Below are 21,387 nucleotides of genomic sequence, written 5' to 3' on the forward strand. Positions count from 1 at the left end.
CATGAAAATTCTTGCAGGACAACAACTCAGTTTTCTGTCCAGCCCTGCTAATTTCAACCCCAGGAGGTTACTAGCAGCCAAAACAAGCCCTCAAATGGCTCTAATTCATGTTGGGGGACCCACCCAGAACAGGGGGCACCCAAAAGTGTCAAAGCCACTTTTGTGCACACCCCATCCTGAGCAGCACTCTGTGCCCCTTAACCACAGCTCAGCAACTGGGTCTGGGATTCCATTTTTCTCCCTAGATTCACTTTTTAAAAAAAATAGCTTGCCAATGCCAGCAGGTCCATGAAATGTGACAAACAGAAGACAACTAGATTGATTCCACCCATCAGGTTTACTTTGGTGTATATAAAATAGACAACCATATGCATAAAAGGGAAGGATAGTCTGGTGGTTAGACTCAGATCCAGGTCCGAGTCCCTGCTCTACCATAGACTTCTTGTGTGACCCCCAATGTAATTTCCAGATCAAGAAGATAAACTCCCGGGGGGTTGAAAATATTTACTGGAGCTCCACTCTGGATAGCTCCAGCTGAATTTAAGTCCTGGTGAAACCTATTGTTACAACCAGACCTCTGAAAAGAGCTTTGAGATTCAAGTATACTCCAAAATGTGGTTAAGTCCATACTCATGTTCTGCATCTCAGGGTACATCTACACTGCAAACAAACAAAAACAAAAAAACCCACAAAGTCTTGAAGTCCATGACAATTGACTCAACTGACATGCAGGGCTTGCGCTACAGGTCTAAAAATAGCGGCGTGCAGAGGACCCCACTCAGGCTGGAGCCCAGCCTTTGAGACTGTTCCCTCTTGCCAGGTCTCAGAGCCTGGGCTCCTCCCTGATTAGAAACATCTACACTGCTATTTTTAGCCCTGTAACATGAACCCCAGGTGTCTTAGTTGACCCAGGCTCTAAGACTCCTTCTATGCGGGTGTTTGGGGTTTGGGTTTTTTTGTTTGTTTTTTGTTTTGCAGTGTATATCTATATCTGGCAGAGCCCAGAAAGGAGCTGTGGTTTGGCCAAAGAAGGCCATTTTCAGCAATGACCATGGACTCGTGCCAGCTTCTTGTAAAAGATCAGATTTTTAGGATGAGCACAATGGGTAACGTTTTCCTAAAAAAATTAAATATGTGTGTAAGACCAAAGAAAGAACAGATTGCTTATCCAGAGTGAGTATTTTGTGGCATGCATGTTATAGAACTGAATGCATGGCACGCATCTGCTTTTGGGCTGTGGCACACCACAAGCTAGCAGTGATGTGGCATAGATTGATAGCATGCCAAGGCTGGAATACAGGCATGCAGACTGCATTTTCATTTCAGGTACATGCACACAAAATGATGCAATCCCCATTGCTCCAATTTAGACTACAAATTAAGGTTGCCAACACAAGATTTTATGGTGAATCTCAGTATTTGGGGAGGGGAGGGGGGTTCAGATCCTTCAGTTAAATGATTATGTGAAAATCTGTGTGTACTTTAAAAAGTACATTTCTAGCCCTCATGGTTGCAGAGAAAAGGTTGGAAACTTGACATCAGTATAGAGGCTCAGACACCAGAAGGCAAATATACAGAACCAGAACTTAACTAATTTTTTTTTTTAAAACTCATGATTGTTAAGCCAACCATGATTTTTGGGGGGGTCTAACTAATGATTTTTGAACACTTGGGGTTGATACTGCCAAGTATGCCAGCCAGTTTTGCAGACTAGCAGCTTAGAAGGGTCTGAATTAGTTAAAATTCTCTATTTGCTGCACACTGGAGCAGAGCAAAGAATTGATGGCCAGCCACAAAAGGACATGGGCCATCTTACTTAAAGCCAGCACTGCGGAAGAGGCCTGGTGACTTACATCAAGTAGTTCAATCCTTTTAAAGAAACCTGGTATGCAAAGGAGGTTGTCATTCTTTTCACTGAATTCTTTTTGGAAATCCACAGCTCTTCGTGGTGCTTTTGGCTTGGGAAATGTAGAGCAGAGGTTTCCTCCTTAAGTTCCAGCTGGCTGCCCTTGGAAGAGCCAGCCAGCTCCGCCTTCACTGTCAGCCTTGGAAAAGCCAGCCAGCATATGCCTTCACTATGAGCAGGGATAACATGGCAACACTCAGATTGTAAATACTTGGGGGCAAGGGCCATCTTTTCCTTATGCACGTATGGGGTCTAGCGCAATGGGAAGCCAGTCTGATTGGGGCCTCTTAGCACAATCTCAATAAACATTAAACAAGAATATAATCCAGGTTTGGGCGAACAAGATGCAGTGAAAAGTCAAGACCACCACATATGCTAAGCTTTGGTTCAGCAACAGTTTTGTTCCACCAGTTTTTGGTGGACAGAGTTCTACTGTATTCCAAATTAGCAAGACACAAAGACACAGACCCAGGTCCCATGAGACTAGGCTCTGCGCATACCAATAGTAAGAGGCTGTCCCAGCCCCAAAGAATTTAATGTAAATAGGCAAGACAGAATGGAGGTGGAAACAGAGAGAGTAAAGGTGGCATGGCTTGTCCAAGGTCACACAGCAGCAGGTTAGTAGCAAAGCAGGGATTAGAACAAAAGTCCCCTGACTGTCAGCCCAGTGTTCTATCCTCTCCCAGGCTTGCATCCGAAGAAGTGGGTATTCACCCACGAAAGCTCATGCTGCAAAACGTCTGTTAGTCTATAAGGTGCCACAGGATTCTTTGCTATCTTCTCCCATGCAGCCTCTTTGGAGGGCAGTATAATATTCCTTGGATCAAATAGCAAGCTCTCTCTATTCTTGTACCTGAGAATTCCCATATGCCTGGAAAACATCCTTAAGTTTAGACAGAGTAGCAAGACCGATATAAAAAAAAGTGTGCTCTCATCTGTGAGAAAAGACAAGTTACTGTTTCCTATTGCCCATCCTGTATTTCCCCACATATTAGTTTCACCTTTAATTAGTTGGTTCTCAAACTACATGGGGATGACATAATGCACAGATCCTCAGTTCACATAACTCTTATTAATTATTACCTTCAGGCTAATCCAAATCTTTTTCGTTTATTAAATCCGGAAAAAGAAAAGTGGCCTGCACTTTGGTATTTTTATTTCAAAGGGAGCCTTTAAGAGTTCTACTGACATTGTGCGAGATCCAAATGACCCAACATTTCAACGGAATTGCCTCATAAAGCAGTAATATCAAAATACATTCCACTCCCTTTGCTATTAGGTTGCTCTCTTTTATAATGAGCTCCTGCCTAAAACATAACAATAGCTCATTGGCTCAAGATGTGAACACTGTGGTTGTGGTTATTAATCGTGGTGGCTGATCAATGACACGAGTCTCCAGTAACACCTGCAAGACCGCAAGAAGAGCCAAATATAAATGTGACAAAGTAAGACTCCTTAACAACAGCCACTCTCATGCAAGGATGTCATCTGAGGGTGTAGGATACAAAGAAATAGGACTGGGGAGACCTTTACAGTTAAAAGGTGCCTGTCTTTCCATGCGGAATGGATGTGGGCCCAGAAACACTATAGTGTTAAATAGGCTGTTAAAATGTGAATCAGAATGTTTGCTCCCCGGCAATTAAGCCCCTAATCCAAACTCTAGTGAATTCAGTAGAAAGGTTTCCATTGACTTCAATGGGATTGGATGAATCCTTATGCATATTAACTCTGTACTATCCTTGTTTCTCAATATATACATTCTCCACTCTGCTTAGGCTGCAAAAGTAATTGGCACGGTGGGACCATCACTGTGATGGGCCCTTTGGTATAATCACACAAGGCTACTGGCTCCAGTATACCTCTCTCCCCTATATGACATGTACAGAAAACTCCCACAACTGTGCAGTTTTGTAGAAGTTACACCGATAGGAGAGCATGTAAAGGAGCTGCAGGCCCAATATGCTATCAGATGGTTAGGCTGGGGGTTATTTAGTTTTGCTTTTTTATACTGTATATAAACACACATATGTACACACACACTTATATAAAAGGAGGTATTTTCCCCTCATTTTTTTAATACAACCATTAAATAAAAGGCTGAAAAATTAGTTACCTGCTGTTTTGAGAGTTCTGATATAGTTCTAACAGGGCATGCTAAGGAAAGACCCTTTGTGTTGCATTCTGTTTCTTTGCCTGTATGTTTTAACCCAATCCTGCCATTCTTGTTCAAGAAAAGCTCTCATTGGCTTCGATGGAAGTTTTACTTGTGTGGGAAGCACATAACTAGTTCTCCAAAGAACACAAATGCCAGAGTGGTCACCTGCCCAGCTGGATCCATTTCCAGGGTGTGTGTTTGTTTTTTAAATAAAATAATCCTCTTCCCTAAAATACATAAACATACACTGTTTATGCTTTCGATTCAGCAGTACATAGTGTCCCTTTCTACTACTGACAATCCATCCTGGGGAGGATTGGAGTCCAACAACTATTATAAGCATTCATCATAAGGATGAAGGATCTTCCAATGGAATCTGCAATCAATAGACCTGGAGGGCAGCATCCTGAAGAAACAGCCTTAGCACTGCATGCCAAGAAGTAAAGCAGAAATGACACAGCATTTATTCCACAAGCTATTCTCAGAAATCATTTAGGAGATGAGGTTTGGGGGTTTTTTAAAGTAAGATAATGCACCGTTTCCAAGAGTTGATAGACATAGCACACAATACCATGAGCATAAGGACACACTCCCTTGCCTTCAGTCTATCATAGGACAGGACTTTGCCACAGAGCAGTGGTAAGACCGCACTCCCCAGTGCAATCCTAAGTGACCTACGGAGCAGCTTCCTTAACTAGGAGGAAGTGTCTATCAGTCTTTTAGCAGTGATGCCCAAACAAGAAGTAGGTCTACATCTCAAGCTGGGGGAGCAATTCCCAGCTCAAGGACATATACTTGCACTCATCCAGCTAGCATGCTAAAGATAGAATGTAGCCACAGTGTCACGAGTGTACTTGAATTAGGGTGTCCGGGTGTCCAATTTTTAAAACCAGAAAGTCTGGTCGAAAAAGGGACCTGACAGTGTTAGGTAAGATCTGCTGACCAGACACCCGAAGTCCGGTTACTGCAGCCAAGGGAGGCCGGAAGACGTGAGGTCATCACCTGTGCCAGCCCCTACTCAGTCACAGCCACCTCCTACCTGCATCGGGCAGCTGCAGCTCCCACCCCCCTCTCTACCAGCAAGATTATCCAAACCCAGGCAAAGGGGAGAGAGTGGGAAGAGGGGAAAAGCAAAGAGAACCTATGGGAGAGGGGAAGGAGGAGGAGAAAATGGAGGTGGGGCCTTGGGAGGAAGAGGAAGGGCAGGAAAAGTTCCAGCACTCCTCCTGGAGTGTCCAGTTTTTAAATATTACAAAGTTGGCAAACCTGAGTATTTACCTAGTGTCTCAGATGGGCGCACACTCAGGGCAGCCAGCCCCACCTGGCACTCACACCTCCACAGCTACACTCTGTTTTTACCATGCTAGTTCAATCAGGCCTGGTCTACACTAGGACTTTAATTCGAATTTAGCAGCGTTAATTCGAACTAACCGCTCAACCGTCCACACCAGGAAGCCATTTAATTCGAACTAGAGGGCTCTTTAGTTCGAATTTGGTACTCCACCCCGGCAGGTGGAGTAACGCTAAATTCGACATGGCTAGTTCGAATTAGGCTAGGTGTGGATGGAAATCGAACTTAGTAGCTCCGGGAGCTATCCCACAGTGCACCACTCTGTTGACGCTCTGGACAGCAGTCCGAGCTTCGATGCTCTGACCAGCCACACAGGAAACGACCCGGGAAAATTTGAATTCCTTTTCCTTTCTGGACAGTTAGAATCTCATTTTGTGGTTGGACATCGGGGCAAGCTCAGCAGCACCGGCAGCAATGCAGAGCTCTCCAGCAGAGGAGTTCATGTAATCTCTGAATAGAAAGAGGGACCCCGGCATAGACTGACCGGGAACAATTCGATCTGATCGGTGTGGGGGGCGAGTAGTCTGTGCTTTCGGAGCTGCGCTCCAACGAACGGAATGCAAAGACCTACGAGAAGGTCTCCAAAGCCATGATACAGACAGAGGATACAGCCGTCATGCAACGCATCGCCGCGTGAAAATCAAGGACCCCAGACAAGCCTACCAAAAAATCAAAGCGGCCAACAGACGCTACGGAGCCTGCCACCACTGCCCCACCAGTGACCATGGACTCTGATGATGGGACAGTGTCGACGGACAGTTCCTCGACGATGTTCACGGACGGGGAAGATGAGGAAGGGTTTGTGGAGGACGAGGCAGGCGATAGCGCTTACAACGCTGGTTTCCCCGACAGCCAGGATCTATTCATCACCGTCACGGAGATCCCCTACCAACCCTCCCCGGCCAGGAACCCGGATCCTGAATCAGGGGTAGGAGCAGTCGGTAAGTGCTTTAACCATGTTAACTTTTATTCTTAATATAACAGGAATCTGAAGTGTGTGACAAGGAGGTCTCTGTATCTATGGTGATAGAACAGAAATCCTCCTGGGAGAACTCCACGAAGCTCTCCTGCCGTTAATCGATAAGCATCAGCAGGAGGTTCCTGGGGAGAGCTGCCTTATTGAGTGCTCCGTGATAGCACCCTTTTCCGCGCGAGGCTTTCATGTGGTATTCAGGGAGCACTGCCTCCCAGAGCATGGCTGCATAGGTCCGTGGTTCGTGCTAGATTTCACGCAGCATGCGCTCTCTATCTCCTTCAGTGCCCGTCCTCACGGTTATCTCGCTGGGAGACTCCTGCATCTAAGTAGGGGAAGAAATGTTACGTTATGCCTGGTCCAAAGTATTTTTAATAAATAAACGGACAGACGGCATAGCACAGACTCAGCACGCAGCTGCGTGACGAGCGTAACGGAAAGCCAAAGAATCAAATGGACGCTCATGGAGGGAGGGGGGAACGAGGACGCAAGGTATCCCACAGTTCCTGCTGTCTCCGAAAAGCATTTGCATTCTTGGCTGATTTCCAAATGCTTCTAGGGTCAAACACAGTGTCCACGGTGGGTCGGGGCATAGCTCGGCAATTTACGCACCCCCCCGACCCCCAGAAGTTAAAGGGAAAACAATCCTCTGTTGACTCTTTTACATGTCACCGTATCTGTACTGAATGCTGCAGATAGACGCGATGGTGCAGCACTCAACACCAACATCCTTGCTCCCCCCACGCTATGGATGGCTGATGATGAGGATGCATTTCCATCTTTTTGTACCATCAGCCTATTGGCACATGGGGCAGTGCAAAAGGGCTGGTAACCATGACAACCATACCAACTTGCTTGGGACCGGTCGGTCAAGGCCGCCTGGTGCTAATTTTTCATGGTAGATGGTGCAGTATGGCTGGTAACCGTCCTCATCATTGCGACAGGGGGCTGAGCTCCATCAGCCCCCACCCTTCATTGTAAAGAAAAGATTCAATTGCCCCTGGACTAGCAGAGGGATGAGTGGCTCCCTCCTCCACACCCCTTAATGTCATCTCTGGACTATCATTGCAGCTGGAGGCTTCCTTCCACTCATTTCTCACAAACGACTACCTGTGTCTTATTCATGCATTCTATATTACTTCATCACACAAGTGGGGGGACAATGGTATTGGAACCCAGGAAGGCTGGGGGAAGAACGGAATGAACAGCTGGGGTTGTTTCAGGAGCACACCCTGTGAATAGCGTTCAGCTCAAAATTTATGCAGGATTGGACAGAGAGCAGCTGTGGTCTCTGGTTCTATGATACAGTGGTTCTCTAGTACAGTTGCCCATATTCTAGGCAGGACTGATTCTATTTTTAGATACCCAAAAAGGAGGGATTGACTCGGGGAGTCATTCCCAAATTTTGCTTTTGCGCCCCTGGCTGATCGACCAGGGGCACTTATGACAGCACCAAAAGGACAGGTAACCATGACCATCTTATTACCGTCTTCTTACCAGTTCATGGTATGGTAGACGGTGCAGTATGCCTGGTAACCATCGCTGCTGTCATGCAAAAGCAAAAGCATGCTGCTGTGTAGCGCTGCTGGTCCGCCTCTGTCAGCGGCATCCAGTACACATACGGTGACATACACAAAAGGCAAAATAGGGTCCATTGTTGCCACGCTATGGCGTGTGCCAGGGCATTTCATGGAAAACGTCCTCGAAATGATTGTCTGCCATTGCTTTCCCGGAGGAAGGAATGACTGGCGACATTTACCCAGAATCCACCGCGCAAATGATTTGTGCAACAGCAGGCACAGGGGTCTCAACAAAAAATTCAAAGAGACAGCCTAGACTCAGTTAATTGTTCGCAAAAAAGTATCATTGCAAGGAATTCACTAACTGTTTCCCATCTCACAGCTTCCACTGTCTCCAGACCTTCCACAGCATCCACCTCGCAGAGGCTGGCGAAGATTAGGCGGCGAAAGAAAAAGACAAGGGACACGATTTTCGATGAATGTGTGGGCTGCTACCTAGCCGAGGCGGACCAGCAGAGGCAGTGGAGGGAGAAAGTCTCTCTGTACCAGCGCTCACACAGCGAATGGGAGGAGAGGTGGCGTGAGGAACACAAGCAGGCGACTCAAGCAATGCTTGTACTAGTGAGGGAGCAAACGGACACGCTCTGGCGACTTGTGTATGTTCTGCAGGACCGCTGCAGGACAGAGACCCCGGCAGTATCTCTGCAACCGCCCTCCCCCGCCACAAAGTCACATACCCCCCTCACCCTAAATAACCAGGAGGATGCCCGCCCTGGGCCGTGAATACTGTCACTGCACCCCAGCAGAGTGCTCAAGTAACCAAAAGCTCTCATACTCTACGTTTGCATAAGTCCTTCCCTTCCGGACTCAAACAAGTCCCAATCCCAGTCCCATCCCATAACTGTGTACTTAAGTAATAAAAATACTTTGCTGTTAAGTACTGTTTCCGTCATGTTTCTTCACTGAAGACTGTGTTTGAATGGGGTGCGTGGGGAAGTGCGTTGCTAATTGCATAGGACAGGCACCTTTCGCAGGGTACAGACACGGGGGCCGGATCAGCAGCGGGTAACACACACAGTGCAGTCAGCAGGCACCGTGGTCGGTATGGGAGGTGGTTTCCAGGTTCTGTGTGGGCGGTGGGGATGTGACTTTTTAGCGGGGGAGGGCGGTTACAGATCTTATACAGCGGTCCTTGCGTGGACCGCTGAGTCACGCAGCAGAGGAATCTGTATCCGTCCTCCTCCGCCACAAGGCCACATAGCCCCCTGCACACAGAATCCCAAAAAGGAGGGATGGCAGGCTCCGTTGAAACAAGCAGTCCGGCAATGCGGACCGCTGTAGGAGCAGGAGCCTGTCATTCCTTGAGTTTAGAGGCGATCTTTACATCAGCGCACACCCTACCCACCGCAGTCTGTGTTCCAGTTTCGACCCTTTAACGAAAAGTCATGAATAAAGAAACCTCTCTTCAGTAACAGTGTGACATGTATTTTATTTTTACACGTGTCTTGGAAGTGGAGGAAACGGGGAGAACGGGGTATTTAACCGAAGAGGAGAGTCAACAGTAACTGGGTAAAGAAACAGGGGCAGGTTCAGCTTCTCTGTAAAGAAACTGAACAGTCACAGGTCACGCTGCTCGCTGGTATTTAAAGAGTTCCTTGTCACTGTCCCAGGCGCCTGTATAGGGCTTCATGAGCAAGTGCATTAGCGGGCAGGCTGGGTCACCGAGGATCACTATAGGCAAATGCACATCCACAACAGTTATTTCATGGTACGGGAAGAAACTACCTTCCAGCAGGCGTCTGAGCAGCCCACAGTTCCTGAGAACACACACATCAGGAACCTTGCCCGGCCATACGACATTCATGTTGGTAAAAAGGCCCCTATGGTCCCCCAGTGCTTGCAGAACCATTGAAAAGTAGCCCAATTTCTCAGCAGCTGAATGTGGAAGAGGTGGACGATAAAGTGCGAGGAGGAGAAAACGGCGAGGATCGCAGCAGGCTCCATGCTTGCAGTGCTGTGGCGTCCACGCTGTCACTGACCAGAAAAGTGCACGAACAGATTGCCCGCAGGCGCTTTCAGGGAGGGAGGGAGTGAGGGCGTGATTGACGGTTCAATGACGACAGTTACCCAAAACCACCCTCGACACATTTTTTCCCCCAGCAGGCATTGGGGGCTCTACCCAGCATTCCAATGGGCAGCGGGGACTGCGGGAACTGTGGGATAGCTTCCCACAGTGCACCGCTTCGAAAGTCGACGCCGGCCCCGTTAATGTGGACTCAGAAGTTCGAATTAGTGTATTTAGTATGGATACACAAATTCGACTTCATAAGGTCGAATCCACAAATTCGAATTAAGTAGATTCGAAATAGTCCTGTAGTGTAGACAAGGCCTCAGAATGAGGGCGAATAAGTCTCCTTGAGTTGGGAATCTCACCCCCAACTCAAAGTACAGACATATCTTTAGTTGTAGCACCTGGGACAGTTTGGAGAGATGCTTATGTCAAATTACGAAAGCCATTTTGTTTGGTGAATGCCGTTTGTGATCCACAATCTCTACTGTGGATTAGAATACTCATTTTGTAGCAGGCTTTGACACCTAGCGGACTATGTCTGAGAAGCTGTGGCAGAGCCATCAGAGGCCATCAACAGTGAATGACTTTTCTCTACTGGAACAATGGGTTTTCCACCTGCAGGGCCATTGACTTTGAAAAAGCTAACAGATAGCAGAGAAGGGTGGAAGCCTGGACCTCCACCCAGCTTGCAACCCATGGGAAGCAAGGGACAGAGTATGTTTTTAAAAATGGAGCTTCTCTAAGCAAAAGATGCTGACACAAACATCAGAAGGAAGGAGACCGGGACAAGCAGGCAGGAAGAGCTACAGCTCCTAAAAACTCAGGCCACACCCAAGAATTTCCGGAGTGAGATCAGACCAGTAGATTGTGTTTGCCACAGATCTGTAACTCTGTTCTGACTAACATGTTTGTAGACAAGAAACTCCTTTGCTAAGCCTGGAGTTCCTTGCTTTCCTGCCATGTTGTCTCCCAAGGGGGGGAAGTGGGGAACATATCCAGGCAACTGGGGACTCAGGAGGGCTGAGGCACTGGTTCTGGGGTGTGGGGTGGCTGAACTGAGGGGTCCACTGCCCAAGATGGGTGTCAGACATAGGGTGTGCACCTGGGAGTACACCTGACAGAGTCACTATCCAGAATCAGGGGGCTTAGAAGCATATGGGATCCAAAAGCACGATCCACTCACTACAAATTGTTGTTCATCCAGAAAGCAGGACAAGGCCAGGCTGTGACTGCACCATCTAGGACTCTTTTAGGGCTTCAAGGGTTTTTCTCTAACAAAACCCAACAATACCATGCACCGCTCCACACACTGTGTGGCTGTCTAACACCTTTCTTTGTCAAGTACTACTTTTTGTTTTAAGCTCAACTATGATCAAACTTGCAAACACCACCAAAACAGATGCAGCAGCAAATGCACACAAGAACCAAACCGCAAAATGACTCAGAGGGATCACAGCAATGAGAATGGCAGGAAACAAGGGTAGATTTAGTACTAGTATGTAAAATCTTACACCCATGGAGAGGAAATGATCAGTTCAAATACAAACAGGCATGTTCTTAACCAAGCACCCACAGCCATCACATTGAAGAGTTTATTTTCATCTTCTTTCCTGAACTTTGTCCTATACATATAGATACTACGAGGCAGGCATGAAATTTGGAAACAAGAGAGGTCCACATGCAGAACTTAATCTGATGTTGTCCAAAGTTTGAGAATCACTGCCACAGAGCAGTATACATGTCCAGCATCCTGTTGATCCTGTATAAAGGATAAAGTACAAAATAATGAACTATTTTACTTAGTTCTCTGCTGTATCAGATGCGGGAATTATTTGTAAGACCCAACAACAAAATTAACTTGCATTGTATTTTAGTTCTTCATCACAACACTGTTCAATGTAATTGACTTTACTTATACTTAGATATTACATACTAGTGATTTAAAACATAATGCAAGAGATTATGCAGAAGAGTAAATTTACACACGTGTAAGCATTTCTCACATCAGACCCTAATCTAATAATCCCTAAATACTTTCAGTACCTATATGTACTCATTAATTTTACAATTCCTAGGCCTTACTGTCTGGACCTCATCAGCACCATTAGACATCTAACCCAATGCTAATTTAATTACATCAACACGACATGTGTTCTATTTGTGATAAATATGTAAACATTTAAACATGTAAACATTTGGCACTTTGGCAATTAAGTATTCAATGTAAAGAGGAGTCCTGAATGCAAGTTCATATGTTTCTTCAGAGAATGGGTTCAGCATAGATTACATTGCATCACAATGTGACTTTCACTAGCATAGCTCCTAGCCAGGGCCGACGCAACCCATTAGGACTTGAGGGGCGGTGGCCGCCCCGGTCGTCGGTGGTATTTCGGGGGCGGGACCGTCCGCCGCCTCTGTTGGGAGTGCCATTGCAGGGGCGGGACCTTCCACCACCTAGGGCGCCAAAAAAGCTGGCGGCGCTCCTGCTCCTAGCTTAACTTCTGCTGAGCCTAGCAACACAACACACATCCAGCACAGGAGGCCAGTAAATGAAGGGTTTTAAAAGTGTTCATCATTTGCCCTGACAGCTCAGTGTATTTCTTTCAAATTCACGTAGCTAGATAGTAGAGAGGAATGGCACAGGGAAAACCAATGGCCATCCCGGAGCCTAACACACTTGTCCATTACAAGTATGGGGGGAGAAGGGGAGTATGAAGTTGTCAAATTTCTCCAAATACTCAAGCAACAGGCCATATTCTGTCAAGGTTATATCCTTCTGACCCCACTGACATCAACAAGAGAGCACCCATGATTTGGCCTACTGGGTAGAGAAAGAGTGAAATCAGAAGTGACTAGACTGCCAGGCAACTAGGCATTTTCCCATGGCAGGCTGGTGACTTCCACAGGCTGCTGGATTGGCCTAATACTACTGTCATAGCAGCCCCAGTGCCACTTGGCTGAGCAATGGTCAGTTTCTTCTGCCTAAGAAAAGGCCAAGAAGTTGGTCCAATAAAAAGCTATTACCTCACCCACCTTGTCTCTCTAATATCCTGGGACCAACATGGCTACAGCACTGTGAACAAGAACAGACCAGGCAGAGTGAGGTGAATACAGATCAGAGTAGGGGAAGGAGGGTAGAGAACGGGAAGAATAATAAATATTGAAGAAAAAGTACTATGCAGGAAAAAAAAAGACAAAAAAAGGCTGAGGAAAAGATGCAGCAAGATATGTGTCAAGGAATAAAAGTGGAATAAAGACAGAGGAAAGAAGGGAGACTTGCTTAATTAACTAATAAAAGCTTTTGATGTCATGTTGCAACAAAACACTCAAATATTTTAGCTATTAAACAATACAACATACAAAATGGCCCAATCCTTGGCCCCTGGTAAGGCCCCTGGAGAAATGCAAAGGGACCTTTAGCCTGACCTGAAGGGGATGATGAAAATTCCCTACTGTCACCACATGGGATGTGTTGCGAGTAATGCAGAGAGAGCATAAGATGGAGCTTAAGAAATGTGAAGTGCACTCCAACAATCTCTGGATTGCAGAACATTCCCTAGGAGGCTGTTCTAGCTGGTGCAAGCTAAAGAGCTCTGTAGCTGATCCAACTTGAGCCAGGAGTGGGTTTGGCCTCCAGCTTCCTACCCCCAACCTTCACCAGGATCGGGGGAGATGTAAAGGTGATCATTGTTTCCCCATTTCAGCTGCACTGAGCTCATGGCCAACATCTTTGCATAACCTACAAAATTCCAGGACTCTCCTCAATTTACTAGGGCCACTTCTGTGAACTCGCTCTCTTCTCCCTCCCACCCCCACCCCTCCAAGAACACACAGTTCACATGAATCATGGAAGCGCTGGTATAATTTGAGTCACTCAAAATGTTTCCTGGGCTATTTAAGCCTGCCAAGAATACGGGGGGAGGGAGAGAAAAATCAATCTTTCACCCACAGCTGTTCTTTACCCTGAAATTTATAAACAATCCTTACTCTCTAATTAACCAATATGCAACATGCTTTGTTGTACGCCTCTAGTTATACAGCCAGCGTAAAGCTTCAAAAGAGATGATAACTTTGTTAGAATAAGTAAGGACTCCATTCTGACTGGACTCGCTCAACTTCCACTGAGGTCAATGGACTTCATTGAAAATGAAGGCGAGCATCTCATAGGATCAGCCCCTAACGCGGAACTCTCCAGGGCAGGGACCCATCTGTACAGCAAACACTATGCACACTCTGTACATAGTGTTGTAGACATAAATATGACAATATATTAATTATAAAGAGCAAGAGAAGGCGAGAGAAAATGATCTAGGGTAAACATTTCCAAAAGCTCCTGAGTGACTTCGGCATTTAAAAATTTTATAGTTTAACCCAGAGTCTACAAACAGATTTGTTTCTGAACAACAACATTTAAGAGGTTCTGTATTGGGTGCTCCTTGAGCATTTACTAGCTAAATTAGCTGTTACCCAGTTCTGGCGACAAGGTACCATATCCTTCAGTTTCTGCCAAAACACTCCCCTTTTACATCTCCTGTTCTTCTCTTAAATTCACATCTGCAGTCTCCTCACAAGTGCCAATTAATTCTATCATAACACACTTCTTACGTATTGAGAATATGCAGGCTAGCCTTACTTATAACTGCTACTACTTGAAATTAAATATCCCTCTTGTTCAAACTGTTCTCTTCTGACCCACACACCCAGCTCCTGCCAATCTTCCACTGTTGCAAGAATTCTCTGTCGAACGTCGCTCACTTCCTATTCCATTAAGGCCTCTTGTTGTAGTGCTTACAGATATACATCCCCTTTTATCTTTACTGACTGTCTTTTTAAATCTAAGACACATACTGGGGGTTTTAAAACAATTCACTGGAAAGGACCATTTGTGTAGATATCTGCTTTAGCTAGAACCTCAAATCTGACCCCCAAAATTTCTAGGGACCTGGGATTCAGACTTGAATCCCCAGATCCAAACCTACAGGTCTGTTTTGGGGTTAGGTCCAAAACAACCAAGACCTATTTTCTGGATCTATTTCAGATGGTACCCAAGATGGCCAAAAAAAACCCTCACATGAGCAACCTATCTCCAGCAGTTCCCACTCTAAAAAGAGGACATAAATCTAGCAAAACCACATGCAGGTTCCTGATTTCTAGCATTCTGTGCCCAAATCACCCTGCAAGATTTCAGAGTTCACCCTAGTCCTGATTTGGTCTTCAGCCAGAACCCCAAATTCCAGCCTAAGCTTCTGAACCCCGTATCCTCAGCCCATTTCTAGTTTCCAGGGATAGCTATCCCGAGGCAGGCCTCCATGCACCTTGAGTGGAATCTTTTTTTATGCTATATGATGATGAACAACAAGCAGTCTCTTCTTTACATGGGTTACAGATATCTACTTTTGCTGCTCACCTTCCTTTGACATGACAGAGCTAATATCTTCAGTAGATTGCAGTTGCCTCCTAGGCAAGTACTTTTCATTGCCAGGGCAGATGATGGCACATCATATAGACTAGCAGTGGTGTAGACAAAGTAGGAGACATCTTTTTGCAAAAAAACCAAGCACCACCACCACCACATCCCATTTTTGGACCAGCCCCACTAGGTAACACTCTCAGTCAAATAGACTCTCCTGCAAAAAGTTTTGGTGCTTCCTGCTTTTGGATAAACTGAAAATAGCTTGAGAGCTGCCCATATTCCAGTATGTCGCTTCTTCTGTTTCTCTCCTCAAACCAGAAATACAGAGGCTATGAACATGAAATGGGGGTGGGGGAAGAGATATCCAAAAAATATTTAAACTCGAAGACTTGTGTTAGTTCTGATTTTTATCCAATCTGATCAGTCAATCCTGACAAACAAGGCCATTGTGGTTCTTGGAAGCATCACAACTGCTAAGAGTGAAAAGCTCCCACCGGTACAAGATGTAACCAAAGTCCCAAAATACAATTAATTCTATGAAGTTCACCGCAACCCACTTATCTATGGAGATCAGACAATTTTAAAGATCAAAACAACTCAAGTTTTATTAGTGAAATAACCATTTGTATGTTTAAAGCAATTTAAAACAACTAAAACTTCCTCTTGAAAGAGCAAGATGGACATGGTTTAATTATCAGAATCAGGGTTTTAAATGGGGTAGGGGGAGAGGGCGGAAAATCAGATTACAATTCCCACAGAATGGAATCCATCTCTGTTCTGTGGGCCAATGCAAGCTCTGGGCACGCCTTACGTCCCACTCAGTAACAGGGGGTGTTAGTGGTTAACAAGGCGTTTTCTGGCTCTCTGCACAGGGGTGAATGTCATCCCTAGAACACGTGTAACTGCCACTGTAAATACAGTCCTTTAAAGAAGGAAAAAAAGAGAGAGAAAAGAAAGAGGTCAGGTGCCAGAACAATAGAGTTTAGCCAGCATTTCAGCCAAAACTTGCAGATTCAGAGAGAAGCAGAAAGTAAATGGTAACATACAAACAATACGTAGTAAGATATTGTGAAGTGAAGTGGGGACTGGTCAGGTATACTTAACTGTGCATAATATGGAGGTTAATTATTTCCTTTATGACGTGATTTATTGTGAGCAATGTGGAACTTGTTCTTACCACTGGAAATAAACATATTTAATCTCTTTGTACTATGGCCTCCAAATTTTATTTGAAGCATTTAACAACACTGATAATCCAACATTAAGATTGGGACTAATAGAAAGAAAAGTCTGGTAGACAGCCAACACTCCAAGCAGAGGGTATTGGATTACTGTGTATCCTAATTAGTTAATAAGTTAAGTGAAAGGACATAAAAATACAAATTATTAAAGATTACACAACTTCTCTGTATAATATCCTAATACACCCAATGGAATCTGTTGACAGTGAACTTGATAGTTCAGTGGGTCAACCCGACATACAAATAAAATCAAAATCAAAAATTTGGGGCTGATTAAGCAGAAAAATTTGAAGAATATTAGAGAAATATATGACACTCATACTTTAACCTTATGTTTTGCACCATTATCCAAAGTCCTTACAGTACCCACTCTTAAGATCTTTAGTGTAAACATGTACATTTATTTAATGAAAGCATTTATATTACATTGCATCTTGTAATTTTTAATATCTAAATTTTTAAACAATCTGACCGTTTCCCTTTAAAACATAATACTGTTAATATAGCAAATATTAGCACTGAGGAAAAATTAATATCTAGTTTGGTGTTTTTAAAATATGAAATGAAAATCCTAGTAGGTATGTCAATGGATCAGATTCTACCCTTAGATGAACACATACCTCACCAAGTAACTTCAACAGGAACCACGTGACTGCACATTAGGGCAGAATTTACTTCACTGGATGTTCCAGGGACATACATCTTCATCTAGAGGACAGCAATCACAACTGTAGTGCATTTATTCTAAGGAGACTACTACTATTTAGCTTCTACCAAGGAATCTGTTTCCACTCTTCCTTAAAGGGGGTGCGGGGAGCTAACACACCTCCTTACTGTCATCTCTTTCCTAATTCCCTCACATAAATCAGGGTTTTACCCACTTCCATGACAATGACAGCATCAGGCAACTCATTGGATTATGCCAACAAACTTTGCTTCCTCAGCTCTGCAGAAGCAACCATTCCACATACAGTGTTTACCACCAGCTTTAACAGCTGGACATTGACCCTGATGTTTCAGGACAAGGTCACCCATGTGCGCTTCTCAAGCATCTTAACATTTAGCTGCCAAAAATGAGACATTCTAAAAACACAGCAGATTAATGAGAATACCTTATTCTCAGAGAAAACCTGAAGCTATGCAGTTGACGACATGTTTCTAGAAAAGATCATTTGCACAATGCATTCCTTCCCATTGTCCAATGTTCTTCACCTTTATATTCTTTTATAAGCACAAAGATATGTGCGATGCCCTTCAAAAAAAAGTCCCTTTTTTCAAAAGCTGATGAATCAGCTTCACTCACTGCTTTCAAGTAAGATATGGAGTTACAAACATAAGTTCCCCCAATATAAAAAATAAATGGAAACCAAGCCAAAACCAACTGATCTCATAAACTCGTAAGGAACACATCAACCACTGTGAAATTCTGGCCAGGAAGTGAAAACCCTTTTGGTCCAAAAACGAGCAAGAGCAAGAAAAACCCAGCTGCTATGTTAATGATTTATGGCTCCAGCTTAATGACAAACTAAAGTACAGATTGGTCTCAGTATTAATTTGCTTCAGATTCACAAAAAGGTCTGTTCAACCTATCAAGCCTGGAGTGTTTCAATCAAACACGTAGTTTTCAGGCAACATCAGTAGTCGGGGGTGCTAACCACAGGAGGAAGGATGGTTTTGTGCTTGAAGCACAGGATTGGGGATACTGCAGAAGTGGTTTCAGTTCCCACCTCTGCCACAGGCTTCCTGACAGGCCTTGGGCAAGTTGCTCAGGAGGGAAATCCACCCCTATATTTTGGCCACTTTGCTCCAGCTTAATTTAGCTGGAGCACATTGGCCACAGGGGGAAGTGTTGTGGTGTTCCGAGGCCCCCTGCCAGGAGCAGAGATGACGACAGGGCTCCAGTGGTGAGCTGGAGCAGGTTCCCACAGGTTCTCAAGAACCGGTTGCTAAAATTAGACCTCTGTGGAGAACCGGTTGTTAAAGGGCCAGGGGGTGGGCAAAGAACTCTGGTCTGCAGGCCGGACCATCCTGTTGCTCCCAGGATTCCCAGCTGGGGAGGCTGAGGCTCCCCCGGCCCTTCCCCCGCTTCCCCCCAGCTGCAGCGTGGCCAGCAGCCAGCATCAGCTGGGCAGCTCAGCTGAGCTCTGGAGTTGTCCTGCTGCCACTTTTTGAATGGCCCAGCAAGGTGGGGGCAGGGGGGGCTGCTGCAAGCTCCAGGGCTGGCCAGAGGAGAGGGGAGGCGGCAAGTGGGGCAATTGGCCCAGGCCCTGCAGGGGCCTCCGGCCCCACGACGATCTCTCCCTGGCCCCTCCCCCCCTTAAATCAGAACTTTTTATAGGGAACCGGTTGTTAAGATTTTGGCAGCTCATCACTGGCTATAGCACTGCCTTCCTCCCCACTAGTTGACAGAGCTGGTCCCATCTGGGCCAGAGCTCGTATTCCACCCAGCAGTGGGTGTAACAACAGCCCTCGTTTAACAGACAGACCCAATACCCCAGGGAGCAGCAGTGAGACATGCACCTTATCACCTGCCCCTCCCAATGGTAGTGGGTAAAAGCCACAGTTTAGCCATGGATGCATAAAAAGAATATAGAATAATTTGCTTGCAGAACGTGACCATATGACATGAATAACTCTTTCGTGTGTATGAATTCTTGCATTGCTTGGACACAAGAACAAACTACAGAAGCGACAGGAAGGGATCAAACTGATAACTGTTTAACACAGGAGAGGGAGGAAGGGACAGAATTCCCAACAGACAAATAAAATAAAATAAATATAGACCAGGAAGACAGCTGATGAAAACTTTCTGCCTTCCCTGAGCCAGGCTCTTCTCCACTAAACTCCTTGCTTATTGAGCCTCTGAAAGAGGACGACAAGGGAGAATCCACCTCTGACTCTCTGCATTTAAAAATATGTTTTTTTGGGGGGGTGCCTTTTTTTTTTGGAGGGGGGAAGGTTAGTTACTAAAAATGGTAAACCCACTTGCCCAGGGGCACAAGAACAGATGGAGAATGAAAAATGCTACTACATAAGCTAGATGTGTAAACATCAGTTCTCTGCTCAAAAGCAGCTCCTTTAATTTCCACATACACAGTGTTTGATGTGGCTGTAGAACAGTTTCTATATGCCATCACTTTAGGATGGCAGATCTACATTTTTCCAGTTTGCTGTGTAACTATATAGCATTTACAAATGCCTACAGCTACAAAAGACAAGACAAACAGGACACAACCCTGCTATTTTCAGCAAGGAAGTTTAAAAAAAATCTCCGTGTATTTTTAGGCAATAATTGAACATATGAAGTGGTCCATCTTGAATGTTCAAATTGTAGCCATGTAATAATCCTAGTTGGAATTCAAGGATGAAAGAGTAAGGAACTGACGGCAGAGATGCAAGAGATCTATAGGCCTAGACCTATAAGAATCGCTTAAGCAGTTATTCAGCAACTGCTCCAGCTCAGGCTATCAGGTAAGTAAACTAACAGTGACCTTAAGTCACAAGATGGCACAAGTCTTTGTTTATTATTTTGTAATGATCACAGGTGTTGAAGACAAATGACAGGTGACCACAGTCTGTACCAGTTTACAATATTTTTGGAGGGGAATAGCAGCAGATGCTTAACTGCAGGTAACCGTCATAATTCAATTGATGCATATGACTTAATTAATATACTAACCTATAGGATAAGGGCACCCTGACATTATGAGGGTGAGGAAGTTAAGATATGGTAGAGGAGGAAACAGGGCCGGCTCCAGACCCCAGCGCGACAAGCACACGCGTGGGGCAGCATTTGCCGGCAGGGGCGGCAGGCTGGGCCGGCGGACCTGCCGCAGTCACGCCTGCAGGAGGTCCACCGGAGCCCCGGGACGACCGGACCTGCCGCAGGCATGACTGCGGAGGGGGCACTCGGCCCGCGGCTCCAGTGGACCTCCCGCAGGCATGACTGCGGACCGTTCGCTGGTCGCGCGGGTCGGCTGGACCTCCCGCAGGCATGCCTGCGGCAGCTCAAGCGGAGCCGCCGGAGCAGCGAACTGCCCGCAGCTGCGGGAGGTCCAGCCGAGCCGCGCGACTAGCGGACCCTCACCAGTCAAGCCCGCGGGAGGTCCGCTGCTCCCGGGGCTCCGGGGCGCCTCCCGCGCATGACTGCTTGGGGCGGCGGAATATGTAGAGCCGGCCCTGGGAGGAAAGAGCTATGCATGCATGTGCATGAGGGACACCAGGGCCTATAAAACATCTGGTCTCAGGTACAGTCATTGGAGTTCTTCATCAGCATGCCAGAGTCAGACTAGGCTCCATCTCGACCCTTAGAGCGCTCCCCAAGGATAGAGTGAGTAGAGTGTAATGGTGCGGGTCACTCTTAGAACACTGTAATATCTCACTTGACTTGTTTTACTTATTGGACTAATCATTGTAGTAATCAAAAAAAATTACAGTTACAAAAGGTCTTCCCAGAGTGAGAATGTTGCCATTGCTGTGCCCTATGGGATTCTGAACACAGTAATTCTGATAATACTTGACCTGATTGGGAGAGGGATAGCTCAGTGGTTTGTGCATTGGCCTGCTAAACCCAGGGTTGTGAATTCAACCCTTGAGGGGGCCACTTAGGGATATGGGGCAAAATCAGTACTTGGTCCTGCTAGTGAAGGCAGAGGGCTGGACTCAATAACCTTTCAGGGTCCCTTCCAGCTCTGTGAGACAGAATCTTGGGACAAGAACCTATCACATTTCAGAGTGTTAATTGGGAACATTTAATC

General features: G+C 45.7%; 1 protein-coding gene across 11 annotated transcripts in view; it reads right to left on the reverse strand.

Moving 5' to 3' along the window:
* CHST11 (carbohydrate sulfotransferase 11) overlaps window positions 1-21,387 on the reverse strand; it is a 290,174-nt gene that overhangs the window by 226,848 nt on the left and 41,939 nt on the right. The window lies entirely within an intron of this gene.

Source organism: Mauremys mutica, chromosome 1 (genome assembly GCF_020497125.1).
Source record: "Mauremys mutica isolate MM-2020 ecotype Southern chromosome 1, ASM2049712v1, whole genome shotgun sequence".
NCBI classification, from domain to species: Eukaryota; Metazoa; Chordata; order Testudines; family Geoemydidae; genus Mauremys; species Mauremys mutica.